Consider the following 18,065-nt stretch of genomic DNA (forward strand, 5'->3'; position numbering starts at 1 on the left):
CTCTCCTTGCTGAGTCCTCAGTTTGACAGAAGGGACAAGAGAGTTCTCTGGGATCTCTTAGGTGTTTAGTCGCTAAGTCATGTACAACTCTTTGCGACCCCGTGGACTGTGGCCCATAGCCCATAGTATTTCCTGGAGCGGGTTGCCATTTCCTCCTCCAGGGAATCTTCTGAACCAGGGATCAAACCTACATCTCTCGAGTCTCCTGCTTTGGCAGGCAAATTCTTTACCTCTGAGCCATCAGGGAAGCCCGGAATCTCTATATAAGGGCACTACTCCCATTCACATGGACTCCACGTGAAATACCATCACCCTGGGGCTTAGGTTTCAACCTATGAATTTGAGGGGGGATACAGATATTCAATCTATAGCACATAGCACTCACAAGAGCTATGAAAAAAACTACTCAAAATACTAGCGTAGTTTACAGGTGAAAGAAGTTTGCTGGAAGGATTGAGGCTGCCAAATTTGGGTTGAAAGGGCAAAATGTGCAGAGAGCCAGGAGAACTATACAATAAACAATACCAAGGGTGGCCAAAGCCAGCCAGGATGAAAGCGGACAGCATGTACAGTACTGTAGACCCTTTCAGCTTGCACACAACTGTGTTTATGTCTCTTGCACAACGGCTGCTGTGACTTAGTGGCTCAAAACTGTAAGACTGGCAGGAACTCTCTCACATGAACCAACACGACTTCTGGTTTATGCTGACACTGTTCTCTATTTACCAATCAAATGTGATCTAGAAATACATTTTAGCTTTGCAGATTTCTGCTGAATAAGATGATTCATGAGACAGATTCAAATTGTAGGTGATCATATACATTGAATTCCAAAAAAAACCCTTAGCATGACATTTTCTTGTGCTTCAACACTTTGGACAGTAATAACTAGACAGCTTTTAATTTGAAAGAAAAAAAATCCACCCAAAATGAAGTCACATCTCTTTTCAGATCTTTTAATTAAAGTCAGACATGAACCCTCGTGTTTCTCTGACTGCTAAATACTTAGAAGTGGTTTTATGAGATTTGTGTGTGTGTGTTTTAAGTTGTAAAAAATGCACACACTGCTGGGTTACATGACTTTGGTTTATTTAAATATGGTTTAGTAGGACTGTAATATATAAGGAAGGTGAAGGGGTCAGAATTCTGTTTAATTAACTTATACCCACTTGGAACCAGTCAATTATAAAGGTATGCTGAGCAAATAAACCTTCACATATGAAATCCTTGAAAAGAATAAGCCCCAGTGGGACTTGTCTGGTGGTCCAGTGTTTGAGACCTCCCCTTCCAGTGCAGTGGGTGCAGGTTCCATCCCCAGTCAGGGAACTAATATCCCACATGCCTTGTGTCCCAAAAACCAAAACGTAAGGCAGAAGCAATATTGTAACAAAGTTAAAATTTACAATTATAATATTTGTAATGAGTAATTACAAAATTAATATTGTAACAAAATTAAATAAAACAAATTGCAATATTCTAAGCAGAATTAAAAATAAAGACTTTAAAAAAATCATTCACACCAAAAAAAAATCTTAAAAAAAAGAACAAGCCACTTCGGTGAAGGCTTTCTTATTCTTAACTTTGTCATTAAAAGTATTTTTATGAGCTATTTCCAACCTTAGATTACATGTATATGTGCATATGTGTATATGATTATATATATTATTTTATATATTTATGATTATATATGATTGAATATATATATGAATTTTTAAAAGATTAAAATATGCCTTGGTGACTCTCGAAGACCTCAGTATTTCCCCTGCACCCTTTTTGCCTTTCCTGAGATAGGACATACTCCCAGGATTGCTATCCTTTAATCCACATGTGTCAAAAATACAACTGGTGTTTCACATTTACATAAATCTGATTTAATAAGCAGTCACACCATTAAACTAGAGATTCTTTTCAATCTCGGCTAATTGCATATCATATAATGCCTGGTCTTTAATGAGGATTTCAATAAATGTTTGTTGATAATGATGATTATTAAAATGATATGTTAAGTCAGTCTCCCTGTACAAGAAATGCTTTGTTTTGAAATGTTAGACTTAAAGCTTTGCCTAAAAATTTTTAATTAAAATCACCACTTTGGCAAGAAGCTTAAAATGTGCAAAGTCGCTGCAATTAGTGCATTGTGCATCCATATGGATGTTACCAAACAGCTTTCAACTTAAAGGATTTGGGCTATTTTGAGTGATGGACCTTCTGTTAAGCTTAAAACAAAGCCCAGCTATCTCTGCATTCGTTTTAATTAATATTCTCTTGTTAGTCTCAAAGACGCGTTCTCTTCTGGGGAGTACTGCGGGGATTATCACAAATCAGAAATAAGTTACAGAAGTGGGTTCTGTTTCATACCAGTTCCCCCCCACCCCCCAAGCAGCTTCAGTGTAATGTCAGAGTCACTGGAAATCACTGATTTCAGATGTTCTCAAAGAAAACCTATATTTCTAGCCAAGTCACAGCATAATTAAATTCACCAAAAAAACACAAAATGAACAAATTAAGCTGTCCCTAGATTTTTGGAAATCTGTGTGAGGTTTAAAACATATCATTTTGAGTCCAAAATTCCTATATAATCTACAGGGTAAAATTTGAGTATATATGTTGTATAAATAAAACTGAGTTCATGTGTCACATATGTATATATTTGTATATATACATGATATTTTTACTTCAGAGAGGTTCATAGTTGCCTTGGTGCTTGGGGTTTAGCAACCTTATTTGTGGACTTAATTTTCTACAGTGGCAAACTCTACTGGAAGATTAATTAGGTACAAAAGATTAATTTGACTGTTTTTCAGTTTAGTATTTTAAGCAAAATCAAATTCAAAATGGCACAGCCTGGTGGATTTTTGGTTTGTTTTTCTTTTTCCCCTGGGTATTTTTCATGTGACTCTTATTAATACGGCACTTGGGGAAGAAAAGCTTTCCGGTCTTTTTTCTTTTTCACTAAGTCAGAATAAATTCTGTAGGTGGTTGTGTGTGTTTGTTGAGGCCCTGATTTTTTTAACTGTTTTCAAACATCTCCCCTACAACCGCTCTCCATATGCTTCAGGACTCCAATGGCCTCTGGAGTCCTCTGACTACTGGAAGGCCCAGTTTAGGCCAACTGTGAATGCTGCTTTCCAAAGTAGACAGCTAAATTGATCCCCCAAAAAGTTCATCAAATTCTTAAGAATAAGATAAATGTGAAAATTACAAGGGGGCTTCCCTGGTGGCTCAGCAGGTAAAGAATCCACCTGCAGGGCAGGAGACACAGGAGACACGGGTTCGATCCCTGGGTCAGGAAGATTCTCCTGGAGGAGGAAATGGCAACCCACTCCAATATTCTTGCCGGGAGAATCCCATGGACAGAGGAGCCTGGTGGGCTATAGTCCTTGGGATCACACAGAGTTGGATACTACTGAAGTGACTTCGCACAAAACAGAATTGTAATTTACCAGAACACATGGATAAAATAATTCATCCAATATGTGAGTGGAAAGGCATAAAATCATTAAGGCCACTCTAGAACACACCATAGCAGGTTCTGTTTCTTTTTTTTTTTTCTCTTTTATTCCAGCATTATGGAAATTCATTCCCTCTAGCCACTAGATTTGGGACAAAGATACTCTATTTTTCCCATATTGCCTGAACTTTTCATTTTTATTTCCTTTTTATAAGCATGTGATTAATTATATACCTATCTTTAAGTTCCTCCTTATATGCTGGTCTTCTGGGTTCTACATTTGAAGTGAAGGAAATAATGGAATTAGTTTTATTCTAGATTAGAAATAGATAAAAGATAAAGATGGTCAAATAGTATACACTGGTTTTCTTGAAGGGAGGTTAACTATTTTATAATTCTGTACTGTGTTTGCTACCACAGGGTAGTTTCCTGTCAAATTTCTTCCCTTTCTGTTAGGCATCTTTACAAAGAATTCCCTCAAATAGAAATGAGTGGATTACCCTGCAGCTTCACATACATCCTAGTGAATATCCCCTTCACAATTTAAAGGATGAAAGGAAAACCTACAGTTGTTTTAATTTGGAGGAAAAATAATCACTTCTCTCCAGTGAGGCTTAGGGGGGGTTGGGGGGAAGGGCCTGAACCTTCCTGTAGAAAAAAGGAATACTTTGTGGAGGGGCAGTGCAGCAGGGTTAAAAAAAATAAAAAATAAACACAGAACCTTCGAGTGGGTAAAGAGGCCAGTGAAAGACCATCTGATGCAGGCACCGTGAGCTGGGCTCCTTGGGCTGTGTTGTCCCCCCAGCATGTAAACTGTGTGTGTGTGTGTGTGTGTGTGTGTGTGTGTATACACAGAGATTTAACAGGGAGCACAGAGGGAATCAGAAAGCCTGGCCCGTTTTTAGTTCGGGTCTGTTTGCTTGCGTTGAGCACTTAAGGGCTTCTCCATTAGTTTGCTCAGAAGAGTGGTGAAGCGCCCCTTGCTTATGCCTCAAATCAGAAATGCATGAAGTGCGGCTGCAGAGATAATACATTTTCCCCAAAGGCTTTGGCTGAGCAAATTAGGTGTCAATGGGGTGCCTGCGCAGGCAGTACTCTCTCTAATTAGTCTCTTGAGCCTAGTTGGTGGCGGGTATGAGATGATCTAATCAATTGGTCTGTGTCTGATGGTTCGTGTAAAAACCCTACCAGGCAGACTCTCTCCCACAGGTCACCCACCTGCACAGCGGGGCTGCTCATTTTCATTTTTCATCTCTTCCATCACATGACGCTGACAGTTGGTTTTAAGAAAATTGAATCCAAAAAATATCTAGTTCATAGGGCACATGGGTCAGAGCGAAGTTGCATTATGGGTACGAGCGATCCAATTAATTAATATTTATAGCTGAAAAGTTCTATGTAGATATTTCTGCATAAGGATTTTATCAATAAAATGCAATTTCTGCTTTAAAACATTCGTTTCTAGAGAAAGAACGTTGTGAAAACAGAAAGCAGGATACCAATGGCATCAGTTATTCTTATGGTTTCTAGACCTCGGAGTTGATGTGCATATAGTTGAGCCTATAATTGATATTCAGTTTCATTTTTGTTGTATGTGCAGTGCATTTTAATAATCTCTCGCGTAAATGTAAGGACAGGATTTTGCTATTATACCTTGCTTCCCTATGAATGTGGTGTGCCATCGCTCCTTCGTCTCTATCCCCACCTGTCAAATGCATGATTACATTTGGACTTTAGGGAATTTTTCTACCTCATATGCAGTCCTTGAAATCTGAAATGGATGCCGATGCTGCCCAAGGATGAAGAATGGCCATCCCAAGCTGCCAGTGACCAGCGTCAGGCAGCAAAGCAGACACAGTTTGGGCTCAGCTTCTCACAGAGATGGGAAAGAGTCTATCTCACGGGCACCTCCCTTCTTTTCATATTATTGGCTCCTTCCATTGAATGTCTGAGCCTCAGCCTAAGTAATAGACTTTTCATCATCACTGTTTTCACCACTTACTATCCAATTACGATTATTATGTTTATCCTTTATTCCCCAACTCTGCTTATGCCCTGGGTTAGGTCCATAGGATTCTCCTAGAGGTTACGGCCAAAGAATCAGGGCAAAGGCAAGGACACACACAATCAACATGTGTCTTAAATCAGTCCAATAGGACAGTTACATGCTATGGACAATGGTGACAATTTATGGTTACCTGAAATCAAATATGCGTGCATACTAGGTCACTTCAGTCACGTCCGACTCTTTAGAAACCCCATGGATTGTAGTCTGCCCGGCTTCTCTGTCCTTGGGATTTCCCAGGCAAGAATACTGGAGTAGGTTACCATGCCCTCCTCCAGGGGATTTTCCTGACCCAGGGATCAAACTCGTATCTCGCAGGTGGGTTCTTTACCACTCCAGCCACCTGGGAAGCCTGAAGTCAAAAAGACTGAAAATCAAATAATTTCTTTCTTTCAAATAGAATGTCATGAAGTTAAAAAAAATGTTCAGCCTATAGACAGGTGTTAATTGGACCCACACTTCTCAGCCTGCAGTGTGTCTGGAGATGGCCTGCTCTGTTCCCAGCCTGTCGGTCTTGCAGCAGCAGCACAGGCACAGCAGTTGCCCTCCGTCACCACGCCAGGGGGAGTGTAACATCTGAGAACATGTTCCACTCCCAGGTTCTCCAAGGCCACCTTTCTCCTTCCTGTTCAAACCACAGCTGTTCGCTGAGGACCTGAGCTGGATCTGGGCTATGCTCTAGGGACATGATGGCCAACCAAGCCTACTCAGGAACACGGTGACGCCACCTGCTACCCTAGGCGCTCCCCCACAGTACATGCCCCGACACCTCAGGAGCACTGCATGAAGTCTCTTGTTCAGAAGGTCAGCTTGGGGGCCAGGTCTGCGTTCTGCCGATAAAAGTGGTGGAGTGGAGGAGAGCCAGGGAATGACTACTTCACCTGGGTGTGGCTGTCAGAACTCTGCCTTGGCAAGCAGATGTCAGGACAAACCCCCACTCCTGTTTGGCCAGGGTGGGCAGGTCTCCTGGAAGAACTGGCATCTCTTAGAAGAAAACAATAGGGGTGAATCTTCATGACCTTAGATTTGACAATGGATTTTTAGATATGACATGGACTTCTCAGGTGGCTCGGATGGTAAAGAAGCTGCCTGCAGTCCCTGGGTCAGGAAGATCCCCTGGAGAAGGGAACAGCAACCCACTTCAGTACTCTTGACTGGATAGAATTCCATGAACAGAAGAGCCTGGCATGCTACAGTCCATGCGGTCACAAAGAGTTTGACACAACTGAGTCACTAACACACTAAAAAACCACAAGCAACAACAAAAAAATGGGTAAGGTGGACGTCATCAAAATTAAAATGTTTGTACATCAAAGGACACTATCAATACAATGAAAAGGCATCTCACAGAATGGGAGTATATATTTGAAAATCAAGAGATTACTATCCAAAATATATTTTTTAAAAAAGTCCTATAACTCAACAACAAACAGCCCAATTTAAAAATGGGTGAAGGACTTGAATAGATATTTCTTCAAATGAAATATATATACAGATAGTCAACAAGCACATGAAAAGCTGTTAAACATCACCAATCATAAGGGGAATGCAAATCAAAATCACAATGAGATACCAGTTCACATCCACTAGTTTTTCTATAATTAAGAAAAAGCAAACACACAAAAAAACAGAAAATACCAAATGTTAGCAAGGGTGTGGAGAAATTAGAACCTTTGTATATTTCTGGTGGGATTATAAAATGTTGCAGCCACTGTGGAAAATTATTTGCCAGGTCCTCAAAGAGCTAAACAGAATTACTGTATGGCCCAGCAATTCCACTTCTAATTGTTACCCAAAAGAATTGAAAACAGGGAGTCAAACAAATATTTGTACATGCATGTTCATAGCAGCTGCTGCTGCTAAGTCACTTCAGTCGTGTCCGACTCTGTGCGACCCCATAGACGGCAGCCCACCAGGCTCCGCCGTCCCTGGGACTCTCCAGGCAAGAACACTGGAGTGGGTTGCCATTTCCTTTTCCAATGTGTGAAAGTGAAGTCGCTCAGTCATGTCTGACTCGTAGCGACCCCATGCAGTACTATTCACAATAACCAAAAGGTGAAAGTAACCCAAATATACATCAATTCGTGAATCGATAAACATAATGTCTCATATTCATATAACAGAATATTATTCGGCCATGAAAAAGAACGAGGTACTGGCACACGCTGCAACATGGTGAACTTTAGAAACATTATGTTAAGTGAAAGAAACCAGACACCGCATATTGTATGATTCCACTTACATGAAATTTCCAGAACAGGTAAATACGTAGAGACAGAAAGTAGATTCATTGCTGCCAGAGGCTGGGGCAAGGGAAGAATGGGAGTAAAGGAGTCAAGAAATATAAGTGAAGAATATGAGCTGTCCTTTGGGGGTGACGGAAGTGTCTTGGACTTAGATAGAGGTGACGGTTGCACAGCGTTGTGAATGCACTGAGCGCAAGTTATTTATATGCTCTGTGTGCACGCCCAGTCATGTCCGACTCTTTGCAACCTCATGGACTGTAGCTGCCAGGCTCCTCTGTCCATGGGATTCTCCAGGCAAGAATACTGGAATGGGTTGCCATTTCCTCCTCCACAGGATCTTCCCAACTCAGGGATTGTATACTTAAGATGGTTAATTTTGTGTTATATGAATTTCATGTCAATTTTTAAAACAAGGTGGAAAGTTAGCCTTTTAAAAATCCTGAAAGTAGGTGGGGGGTGGGGGATGAGTAGAGGGTAGAAAGGATACTATTCTGATGCTTCTTCACTGTCAGATGGGAGCTTTCTGCTTCCTTGGTCAGGGCCGTGCCACTCAGGATAACATGCTTGGCAGTACAGCCTCCAAGGGCAGCAGTAGGGCAACTGCACTGTGAGGTCTCGACAGGGGCTGTGGGGCCCTGTCTGCCCAGGAAGAGGACCGTGTGGCACTGTGGAAGGGGACAGTTGGTCCTGGGCCTCCATGGAGCTGATGGATCAAATCTCTCGGCTGTGTGCCTTGACCTTGGCAGCATTTCTTTTCACCCTTCCTAGCAAGACATTCTTTTCCTACCCTAGAAACTCAATGAAAATGCTGAAGGGCCAAAAAGAAAGCGAGAGAGAAGCGGAGTGAGCATCCCTCCTTTCTTCTGGAATGGTTCACATTCCATTCGGAAGCAGTTACCGAATTTAAGCAGGCATCACTGGAAACCCACAGGTGTATGCAGGATGGTGGGAAGAGCCTCGCAATTCAGGTCAAGATGGCCAATTTTCATTCTGCTGAAACTAGGTCTGATAGTCGGCACCGTGGACTTATATGCAACTGGATTTAAAAAAGAAAAAAAAGAATGTGATCCTTTTTTCTATTTCGTGTCCAAAAAATGAATCCGATCTGTCCTTTTAATGATCTGTATGATGCCACAGGCACTTAATTAAGACCAGTATTAGTGCTAATGACTTGGGGAAGGAGATTTGCTGAATTTCTTTTTCTCTAAATAATCCAAGAGGAGGTTAGACCATTTAAATTCATGGAGTTGAATTATTTTAATGGAAGAAAATACAGTCAGAACATTTGTTTATCGTATTATAAGAACTGTCTTGGCTAAAGAGAATGCTCGAGGTAGCTGTGGAAAAAAAATGGACAGGCTCGCTTTGGCCTGACCACTTTCGATGTCTTGTGTAATTTTGGAAAAAGAACGATGTAAGATTTGTTTGTTTTGTTTTTTAACATATAACAGTTTTCTCTTTTTCTCCTTCCAGGATTAAGTTGTCATCGTTCTGGGGAGAAAAAAAATAACATTAATGAAGTGGCCAATAATTCGAAGGGAATCATGGATCAGTTTCCTTTCACTCCCTGGGGTGGATTTCACTTAGAAGAAAATTGAAGTTGGCAAGACCCTGTTTTCTCCGCAATTTATTTAAAACCTTGCACGCATTTGGATACCTTGTGATTTCCAAGAACTATGTGAAGATTAAGTTTTGCTTACTGATACATGGCATGTATTCTTTTCAGTCTTTTGTGTTTGATTTTGTTTGATTTCCCTCTGCACCGCGGCGTCTCTATAAAGGTTTTTATGCTTTCACCAGCCGTGTCTTAAATACATTAAGACAACACACTCGGTGTTCACACTTCTTCAGTAATGTCTGTACTTGAAAGCCACATAGTGGCATGAAACAATGTGTGTTTGCTTTGAGAGCAGTGCACATTTTGCAGCCACCAGGAAGGAAAACTGTAGCTGAAGCAAACCCATGTTCTCTGACTGACTTGACAACTTGGTCTCTGGCGGTGGAGCACCACTTGTCTCTTCCCTTTTGAGAACGTTTGCAAATGTGCTTTTTTTTTTTTTCTCGGAAACAACTGCACATTTATCTAGGATATCGGAATCTGCTTAGCATTTTCAAGCCACATAGCATGACTGTTCTCCGAGCAGGCTGGAAGTGAAGAAACAAATATGAAACATTTAAGAACAAAGACAGGGATAAATCGCTTCCTTTTGAACCTCTGGAAATTGAGGTAACTTTTTACATGTTTTCTGGGTCTTGTCAACATCTTATTTTTTCCATCCACTTTGTTATGCTTTGTATTTTCTAAATGGTGAAAAGTGAGGAACAGAACGTTTAAATCGTGAGTGCAAAAGAATTATATCTTCTGGATGAGCCCCGAATACTGTCTTTACTAGTCAACATTGAGAAAGCAGATTATCAAGTTATCCAGAGTGTGAAATTTGCTCATTTACACCAAAGCACCTTCGAACCACATTTTTTTTTTTTTTTAAACATTCCAAGCTGATTGGAAGGCATCATTGGGTACCCTACCTGTTAAGTCTCCGGGAGTAACTGTACGGATGCAGGTGTTAGAAACAGGCAGGAGTCGTGCTTTAAAGATGGAAAAGAGGGGAGGGGGGAAGAAAGGCCCGGCTTCCCTTGTTTAAGGAGTTAAACCTCGGAGGATGAAGATGAATATATGACGTGGGCGCGATGTGGACCGCGCATGCGGACTTTGATCCGGGGCGCGCTGCCCGGCACAGGTCTGTTCCCGGCGGGGCAGCCCCCGCTGCAGATGCCAATAACACTGAGGCTAGTGGGGCAGTCAGGAGGCTTCATCTGGAGCATGAAACCTAGCTCCTCAGGACAGCAGTTCCTATGGAAATCCCGGCGTGTACCTTGTTTTACATTTCCTGTTAGGAGAGTCGCACTTTCTAGGATCAAGAATAGGAATTACCAGCCAGCTTGACAAAGACTTTTCCCTGAGCGCCAGGTGAAGGAAAAGCTTTCCTGTGGTCAAACCCAGTACACGTAGGAACTCGGACCCAGAATTTCTTAACATTAAAACGGTACTTTCCCTGGAATGGGATGTGAGGATAGACGTTAAGGTCACAATCCATCTTGTCCCCAAAGTAGCATTCATTGTAAGCTTCTAAGTGCTAAGCCATTTACTGGTTGATTTTAAAGAGAGGAAATGTTATCCAAGGCCAGAATGTTTACTCTTTGCCACCTAGAACTCCTTCCCATTCTTCTTTCACACATTCCAACTCTTTGGAAGTCTGCAGAGGGATTTTGACTTAATGTGTATTTACATTAGGATTTCTTAAAGTAAACATGGAAAGAAAACTTGACCTGCAATCAGAAAACAAGCCTTTCCTGTGATTTGTTTGAATTATTCACTTTGGGGGAGAGGCACAGCTTTTGTACTTAATGAAGTTTAAACCAAGGGCAACTGATGATGAAGTCTTGCTACATAATAAGCTTTCTAATTTGAAGATATTTAATGTTTAAAGGCTTCAGTTAGACATGTTAAGTTATTCACAGATCTATGACCCTATCCCTGGCAGTTTCTCTTGCAAAATGAAATGTAATACTTCTCAGTAGAAGGAATATGTTTTATTACAGTGACATGTGTTTCAGAAGAGTCTCATTTAGGAGATTTCTAGTTCCCCTTGCTTGACGTTGATGCAGGACATCCAAAGTTTCCTTCTCTTTCCTCTCCCACTTGCAACTACCTTTTCCTTTTTCTCCCCTCCTCTCACTGAGGACAGCCATGAAAATCACTCCAGACTGTTCATGAGCAGATATATTATTCTGTTGAGAAAGCACTGGAATGTTTTGTGAGATATTTTTATATGAAGGAGTAGCTTCAGTTCAAACAGCTGGAATAGTTAGAACATGTTAGCATGTTCTATATCCATATAATATGACTGCACACACAGTGCTCTGAAAGGAAACCTTGGACTTCGTTTCCATGGTCTGGAAGGAAGAGTTTGGTTGACTTAAAAATACAAGATACACAGGACACGGGAAAAAAAAGAAACAACAAAACAAAAAAGGGGGGGTATAAGGTGGGAATGGCTGTCCATTCAATGACACAAGGATGAGAAGCTATTTCTACCTCCCAAGAGTGACGAGGAGGGTTCCCTGAGGAGCCTCCAAGCTTGCAGAGAAAGCACGGCCTCTTGGTATCCTTTCCTCAGTGTGTACATGATAGCTAGTGTAATCAGCACCTTAGGTAATGAGTCTACACAAGATAATCATCTGTGAATATTACTGGTTTTGTAATCTTTGTTATATAAGAGGATGTTTAGGCTGTACATACTGGGGTAGATTATTGCCTGCCCCTTATACATAGGAATATGCTGCGTAACTGCATAGAACTTCCATCTCCCTTACCAGCTTGTAGGCAGAGGAAACCGTATATGCTACTGCCTTGTAATTTTCTCAGACACCAAAAACCAAACCAAACAAAATCAAATCAAATAAGCAATCTCCTCATTCCCTTCCTATAGCAGCATATTTTAGAGGCACCAATCTAAAGTCTCTAGTTGGGAGTGGATTTTTTAAATTTTTCTTTTATCTTTTTTTTTTTAATATGATACACTGAAATGTGTACTTTCTAACAGGCGGTTGGTACGTAAGAAATGAGCTAGCATCATTCAGAAAACTATTATCCTTCAAAATGACACATAGTAAAGGAGAATGGAATAATACATGTTGCATATTTGTTACCAATTGTAATTTGTCTGTATTATGAAAGACGTAATGGTTTGTCAGCTGTCACTGTTGTTTTCTTGTAACATGATATGGAATAAAGTATAGCAGAATCTCTGTACATTTTCTTGGTACATCTTCTTGGTGAGTATCAAATAACACCTTATATTCCATCAAAGAAACATTATCTTAAAAACTCTTAGACACAACCATGCTTAAAGAGTATAGGGACATCCCTGGCAGTCAGTGGTTAAGGCTCCCAGCTTCCAATTCAGGGGGCCCAGGTTCAGTCCCTGACTGGTGAACTAAGATCCCACAAGCTACACAGTGTGGCCAATAAAAAAAATAAGAAAAAATAGTGCAAATAAGAGACCAAGTATAGAATGCTTTTGGATGTGCGAAGGAGTGAGTTAGCTGGGATGTTCCAGGGATCTGTTAAACCCTCTCTTTGCTTGGTTTGCTCATATCCATTGAACTGGTGATGCCATCTCACCCTTGGTTGATCCCTTCTCCTCCTGCCCTCAGTCTTTCCCAGCATCAAGGTCTTTTCTAACAAGTTGGCTGTTCGCATCAAGTGGCCAAAGTATTGGGACTTCAGCTTCAGCATCCGTCCTTCCAATGAATATTCACAGTTGATTTCCTTTAGGATTGACAAAGGCAAAGGAGAAAGGTGAATAGGTTACCCTCCATTGAATACAAATCAAAGTCTGAATGTGCTGACATTCTGTCAGAGGCATTGCTGTTTTTGGAACCGAGCACACTTCTCTGAACCCTGCCGAGCGGGCACCCGCACCTGACCTGGCACTGCTGGGCGCTGCACTGGGATGGACCGTGCCACCTGGGGAGGCCAGTCTCATCTCTGTCACCACCTCTTCTTTCCTGTTGGATCTTCATAACCCCAAACAAATCCCCATGAATTGATAATAAAGTTCACACCAGATAGAGTCATCAACTTCTAGATATGCAGTTGGGTGATTTTTAAATGTTTCTCCTTGAAGAGAAAATATCAGAATTCATATCTCATGTTAAGAGGAGCTGGATCCCTGGCTTTCTCTCCCTGAGCAGACCCTCACCCACCAGCAGCAGGTACTTCAGGTGTCCCTTCCCTTGCTTCTTTTCTGATAACGCCTGTGATGTTATGGTTTATAAGCCCCCACAAGCTGACCCTGTCACAGAACCGAATTTAAGTATTCTCAGTTGATGTGAATTGCATGCTGCAAGAGCTCATAAGAGCACTGCATCTCCAGCCCTCAACTGCCCCTGCTGTTTGCCTGGAGCAGCAAATCATCTATGTCAAAGGCAGGTACATTTCCACACAGTTCTGGCCTCCCCCATGGGTCCTGAGACTGGGAGGGTATAGAGCTGCAGTCTTTTTGGCACCAGGGACCAGTCTCATGGAAGACAAATTTTTTTTCCATGGACGGGGGCGGTGGAGTTGGGGGTGGGAGGGAAACGGGATGGTTCAGGTGGTAATGCCAGTGATGGGGAGCGATGGAGAGGGACAGGTGAAGCTTTCATCAGCTCACCCACCACTTACCCGCTGTTGTGGGCTTCTTAACAGGTCACGGACTTGCTTGCGGGGAGGGTTGGGGACCCCTGGCATAGAGGCAGACTTCATGGTAGCCAAGGTAGGGATAATAGGCACATTCCTTAGTTAAATGGGAGCCATGAGTGACCTTGGAAACAGATTAGAATTGTACAAGGGTCGGAACAATAACATGTTCCTTGCGGCTGTTTCAAGGGAGCAAAACGTACGCCGTCATCCCACGCTGGTGACTGACAGGAGAGCAGATAGATGCCCATTGCTGACGTCATTCCCAGCAATGGGGCGGGGCGTACCCGGGGTGACGTCACCCCACAAGCAGGTGGAGAGCTGGGATCTACAGGAGGACGAAGAAATAGCTTTGAGAAATAGTTCTAACTTTTTCAATGGGGCAGTAGAGACGCCGATCGTCTTTCGGCTGCATAATTGCCCAGTGTCTCCCCACGCTCTTTCAGCAGGTGGGGGCCAGGGGCGGTTCCAGCTCGGCCAGGTGGGAGCATGTGATGTAGGCTCCTTGAGGCAAGCGATGCGAGTCAGGGGGCGGCACTCCTCCACTTGCAGTTGGTCCCCAGAGGAAAGAGAAACCAGAGGGGAAGGTGTTGGAGCAACCCGGTGCCACTTAGGTTAACACGTCCCGGTCGCTGAAGAATGGCGGGCATTGTGAGAGCTCTGCCACGAGGCCCCGCCGTGGTCCAGCAGCCCGCTGCTACCAGCGGGTGGTGGAGTTATGGGCATTAGCTTTGAGGAGCTTATACAGCAGAGGGGGCTGGGATAAAGGACACAAATCAGGAGAAAACTGACAAGATTAAAAAAAAAATCCCGGGCTTCGTATTTACTGTTCATCCCGGCGCTCTCGATGTGCTATATTGTCTGCGTTGAGTCATGCTGAGCCGAAGCCAAGCACAATAATAGCGCAGAGCAGGCCTGAGGTCCCCCGAGCCAGCCTCCGCTGACGGTGCTGAATGTGCCGGGGGAGAAAGGGATTCTGATAGAGTCGTCTCTTTTCTCCCTCCCTGCGAGACCACCAATAATTACAGAGGGCACGCGGCAAAGACAGGGTAAGGATTCCCTGTTGGAGTGAATCCTGAGTAGGGACCCGGTGGGGTTACCTACTATAGCAGGTCAAGGTATGCCTGCCCGAGAGATGCGGACAGTGCTGGGGACAGCCGGGGACATATGTTTGAGACAGCGGTTCAAGGATTTAGGTTCAAATGCAGCTTACCTTGAGGGCTTCCCAGGTGGCACTAGTAAAGAGCCCGCCTGCCAATGCAAGAGATGTAAGAAACATGAGTTCCATCCCTGGGTGGGTAAGATCCCCTGGAGGAGGATCTGACAACCCACTCCAGTATTCTTGCCGGGAGAACTGACAGTGGAGCCGGGCAGGCTACCATCTATAGGGTTGCAAGGAGTCAGACACTAGTGAAGCCACTTAGCTTGCATGCACGCAGCTTAGCTTACACATCCTACTACTCTGTGAAGCAATGACTCCTCTCCCTCCATCTTCGGCCAAATGGAGTAACTGGGTAGCTTGCAGAGCCTTGGGGCAAGCAAGGACAAGTTCTTATTCTGCCAAACATTTGGGAAATTCAGAACCTCAGGTATCCAATCCCCTCAGCCCAGTGGCTCGCAGCTCTGGCTCTCATTAGAATCATGGGAAGGTTTGGCAAGCACCCATACCCCAGACCAATTCATTCTAGAAATATGGAGGGTGGATCCCTGGCACTGGTCTGTTTGGGTGCTCAACAGGTATTTCTATCATGCACCCCATGAGAGAACTACAAGACTCCTCCTGTCTGTCTGCTTCTCCAGGAAGCGAGCAGACAAACTTTCTCTAAGAGCCAGACAGTAAATATATTCCACTTTCTGAGCTGTACAGTCTCTGTTGGACCACTATAGGGTTGACTCAGTGTTCTGTTAGAGTGTGAAAGCAGCCATGCCCGACACATAAATGAGTGAGCATGGCTGTGTTCCCATAAAACAATTTATGGGGCACTGAAGTTTGAATTTCATGTAATTTTCACACACACATATATATATATATGTCATGTAATATTTTGCTTTTGATTTTTAAAAGCTGTTTTAAAAGTAAAGCCCATTGGTAGCTCACAGCCTGTATAAAAACATGCAGTGGGTAGGGATTTGTCCTGGGGGCTGTGGGTTGCTTTCCTTGGTTTAAAATGGGCCCTGGTGATGGGGTAGGCCAGGACCAACCCTGACACTTGCAGGACCCAGAGCAGAGTCAAAATGGAAGCCCACTTACCATATAACTAAGTGTTTCAAACTCTAAATGCAACTGACAAAATGTTAAATAAATCCTATTCTCTTACCTTGACAAATACATCCTCATAATGACCTAGAAAGCCAGGTTTGCACTTAGAATTCTTCGACTCCTCTAGGTTTACCGAACCCTGGTGGCATGTAGCATGCGTGCGTGTGGACACCCCGGTCCCCCACATCATAGCCTGTCCATGTCCTTGGCAAAGAGCCCCTCTTAGGCCAGCCCCTGGGCATCAGCTGTATATGCTTTGGGAGGAAGTTTCAGGGGAAAACCCCATGGTGGCTCAGACCACCTGCGATGGTAAAACATCCACTTGCAATGCAGGAGACCTGGGTCCGATCCCTAAATTAGGAAGATCCCCTGGAGAAGGGAATGGCAACACACTCCAGTATTCTTGCCTGGAAAATCCCATGGACAGAGGAGCCTGGCGGGCTACACTCCACTGGGTTGCAAGAGTCGGCCATGAGTGAGCGACTAAGCACATACTCTTGTTAAGCCACACTGACAATTGGCTTTGAACACACTCCTGGGTTACCATCTTGCTGAAGAACCCCAGGGATTCCCACTTACACAGAATAAAATGTGACTGGTACCCCAAGTTCTGATTATCTATTGCTGCTTAATAAATCACCCCAAAATTTAGTGTCTTAAAAACAACAGTTACTTATTATTAATATCTCTCATAATTCTGTGGGTCAGGAGATCAGGAACAGTTCAGCTGGGTAGTTCTGGCTTGAGATTTCTCATGAGACTGCAGTCAGATGGTGGCTTAGCCAGGGTCATGTTTAAGGCTCATCACTCACATATCTACAAGAAATCAACCCTGAATGTTCATTGGAAGGACTGATGCTGAAGTTAAAATTCCAGTCCTTTGGCCACCTAATGCAAAGAGCAACCTGGTTGGAAAAGACCCTGCAGCTGGGAAAGACTCGGGGCAGGAGGAGAAAGGGGCAACAGAGGATGAGATGGTTGGATAGCATCACCGACTCAATGGACATGAGTTTCAGCAAGCCCCGGGAGATGGTGAAAGACAGGGAAGCCTGGTGTGCCGCAGTCCAAAAGACTCAGACACAACTGAGCGAATGAACCACAACTCACATATCTGGTGCCAGAGTTGGGAAGTCTCAAAGAGCTGGGAGCTGAAACAACTAGGGCAGAGCACCTCTAACTGAATGTGATTCCTCCACAAGGTCTCTTAAGCATGCTGGCTCAAGTTCATACAGTGGCTCAAGTCTCCCAACACATGCGCCAAGAGAAGAAGAGAACCAGGGAGAAGGTGTATTGCTTTTTATGAGCTGGCATTGCATCTATTAGAAGTGAGTCACAAAGTCCAGCCTATATTTAAAGAGAGGAGAATTAGACTCCTTCGTTTGGTGAAAAGAATGTCAAAAAATTGTGGGTATGTTGTAAAACCACAACAGCCTGCCCTCTGACCACAGGTTATATATATTGATCCCACATGCAAAATATACTCGTGAGTGCATGCTGTCTCTTCAGTCATGTCCCATTGTTTGTGACTTTATGGACTGTAGCCCACCAGGCTCCTCTGTCCCTGGAATTCTCCAGGCAAGAATACTGGAGTGGGTTGCCACACCCTCCTCCAGGGGATTTTCCCAACCAAAGACCGGCATCTCTTACATCTCCTGCATTGGCAAGTAGGTTCTTTACCGCTAGTGTCACCTGGGAAGCAAAACATACTCACCCCTTCCCACATATCTCTTCTGGATGGCATCCATTCACACAAGGTCCAGTGTTCCATCGTCCAAACCAAGTTCAGGTGTTGCAGA

At 43.3% G+C, this 18,065-nt stretch overlaps 1 protein-coding gene across 6 annotated transcripts in view; it reads left to right on the forward strand.

Moving 5' to 3' along the window:
* CDK14 (cyclin dependent kinase 14) overlaps window positions 1-12,580 on the forward strand; it is a 683,048-nt gene extending 670,468 nt beyond the window's left edge. For all 6 annotated transcript variants that reach the window (XM_055420391.2, XM_055420393.2, XM_055420392.2 and 3 more), the window contains one exon: window positions 9,236-12,580. The gene's annotated coding sequence lies outside the window, so the exon portion shown is untranslated. The remainder of the gene's footprint in view (window positions 1-9,235) is intronic.
* The last annotated feature ends 5,485 nt before the right edge of the window (window positions 12,581-18,065 follow it).

Source organism: Moschus berezovskii, chromosome 3 (assembly GCF_049115385.1).
Source record: "Moschus berezovskii isolate FMDL1 chromosome 3, NW_MosBer_1.0, whole genome shotgun sequence".
Taxonomy (NCBI): Eukaryota; Metazoa; Chordata; class Mammalia; order Artiodactyla; family Moschidae; genus Moschus; species Moschus berezovskii.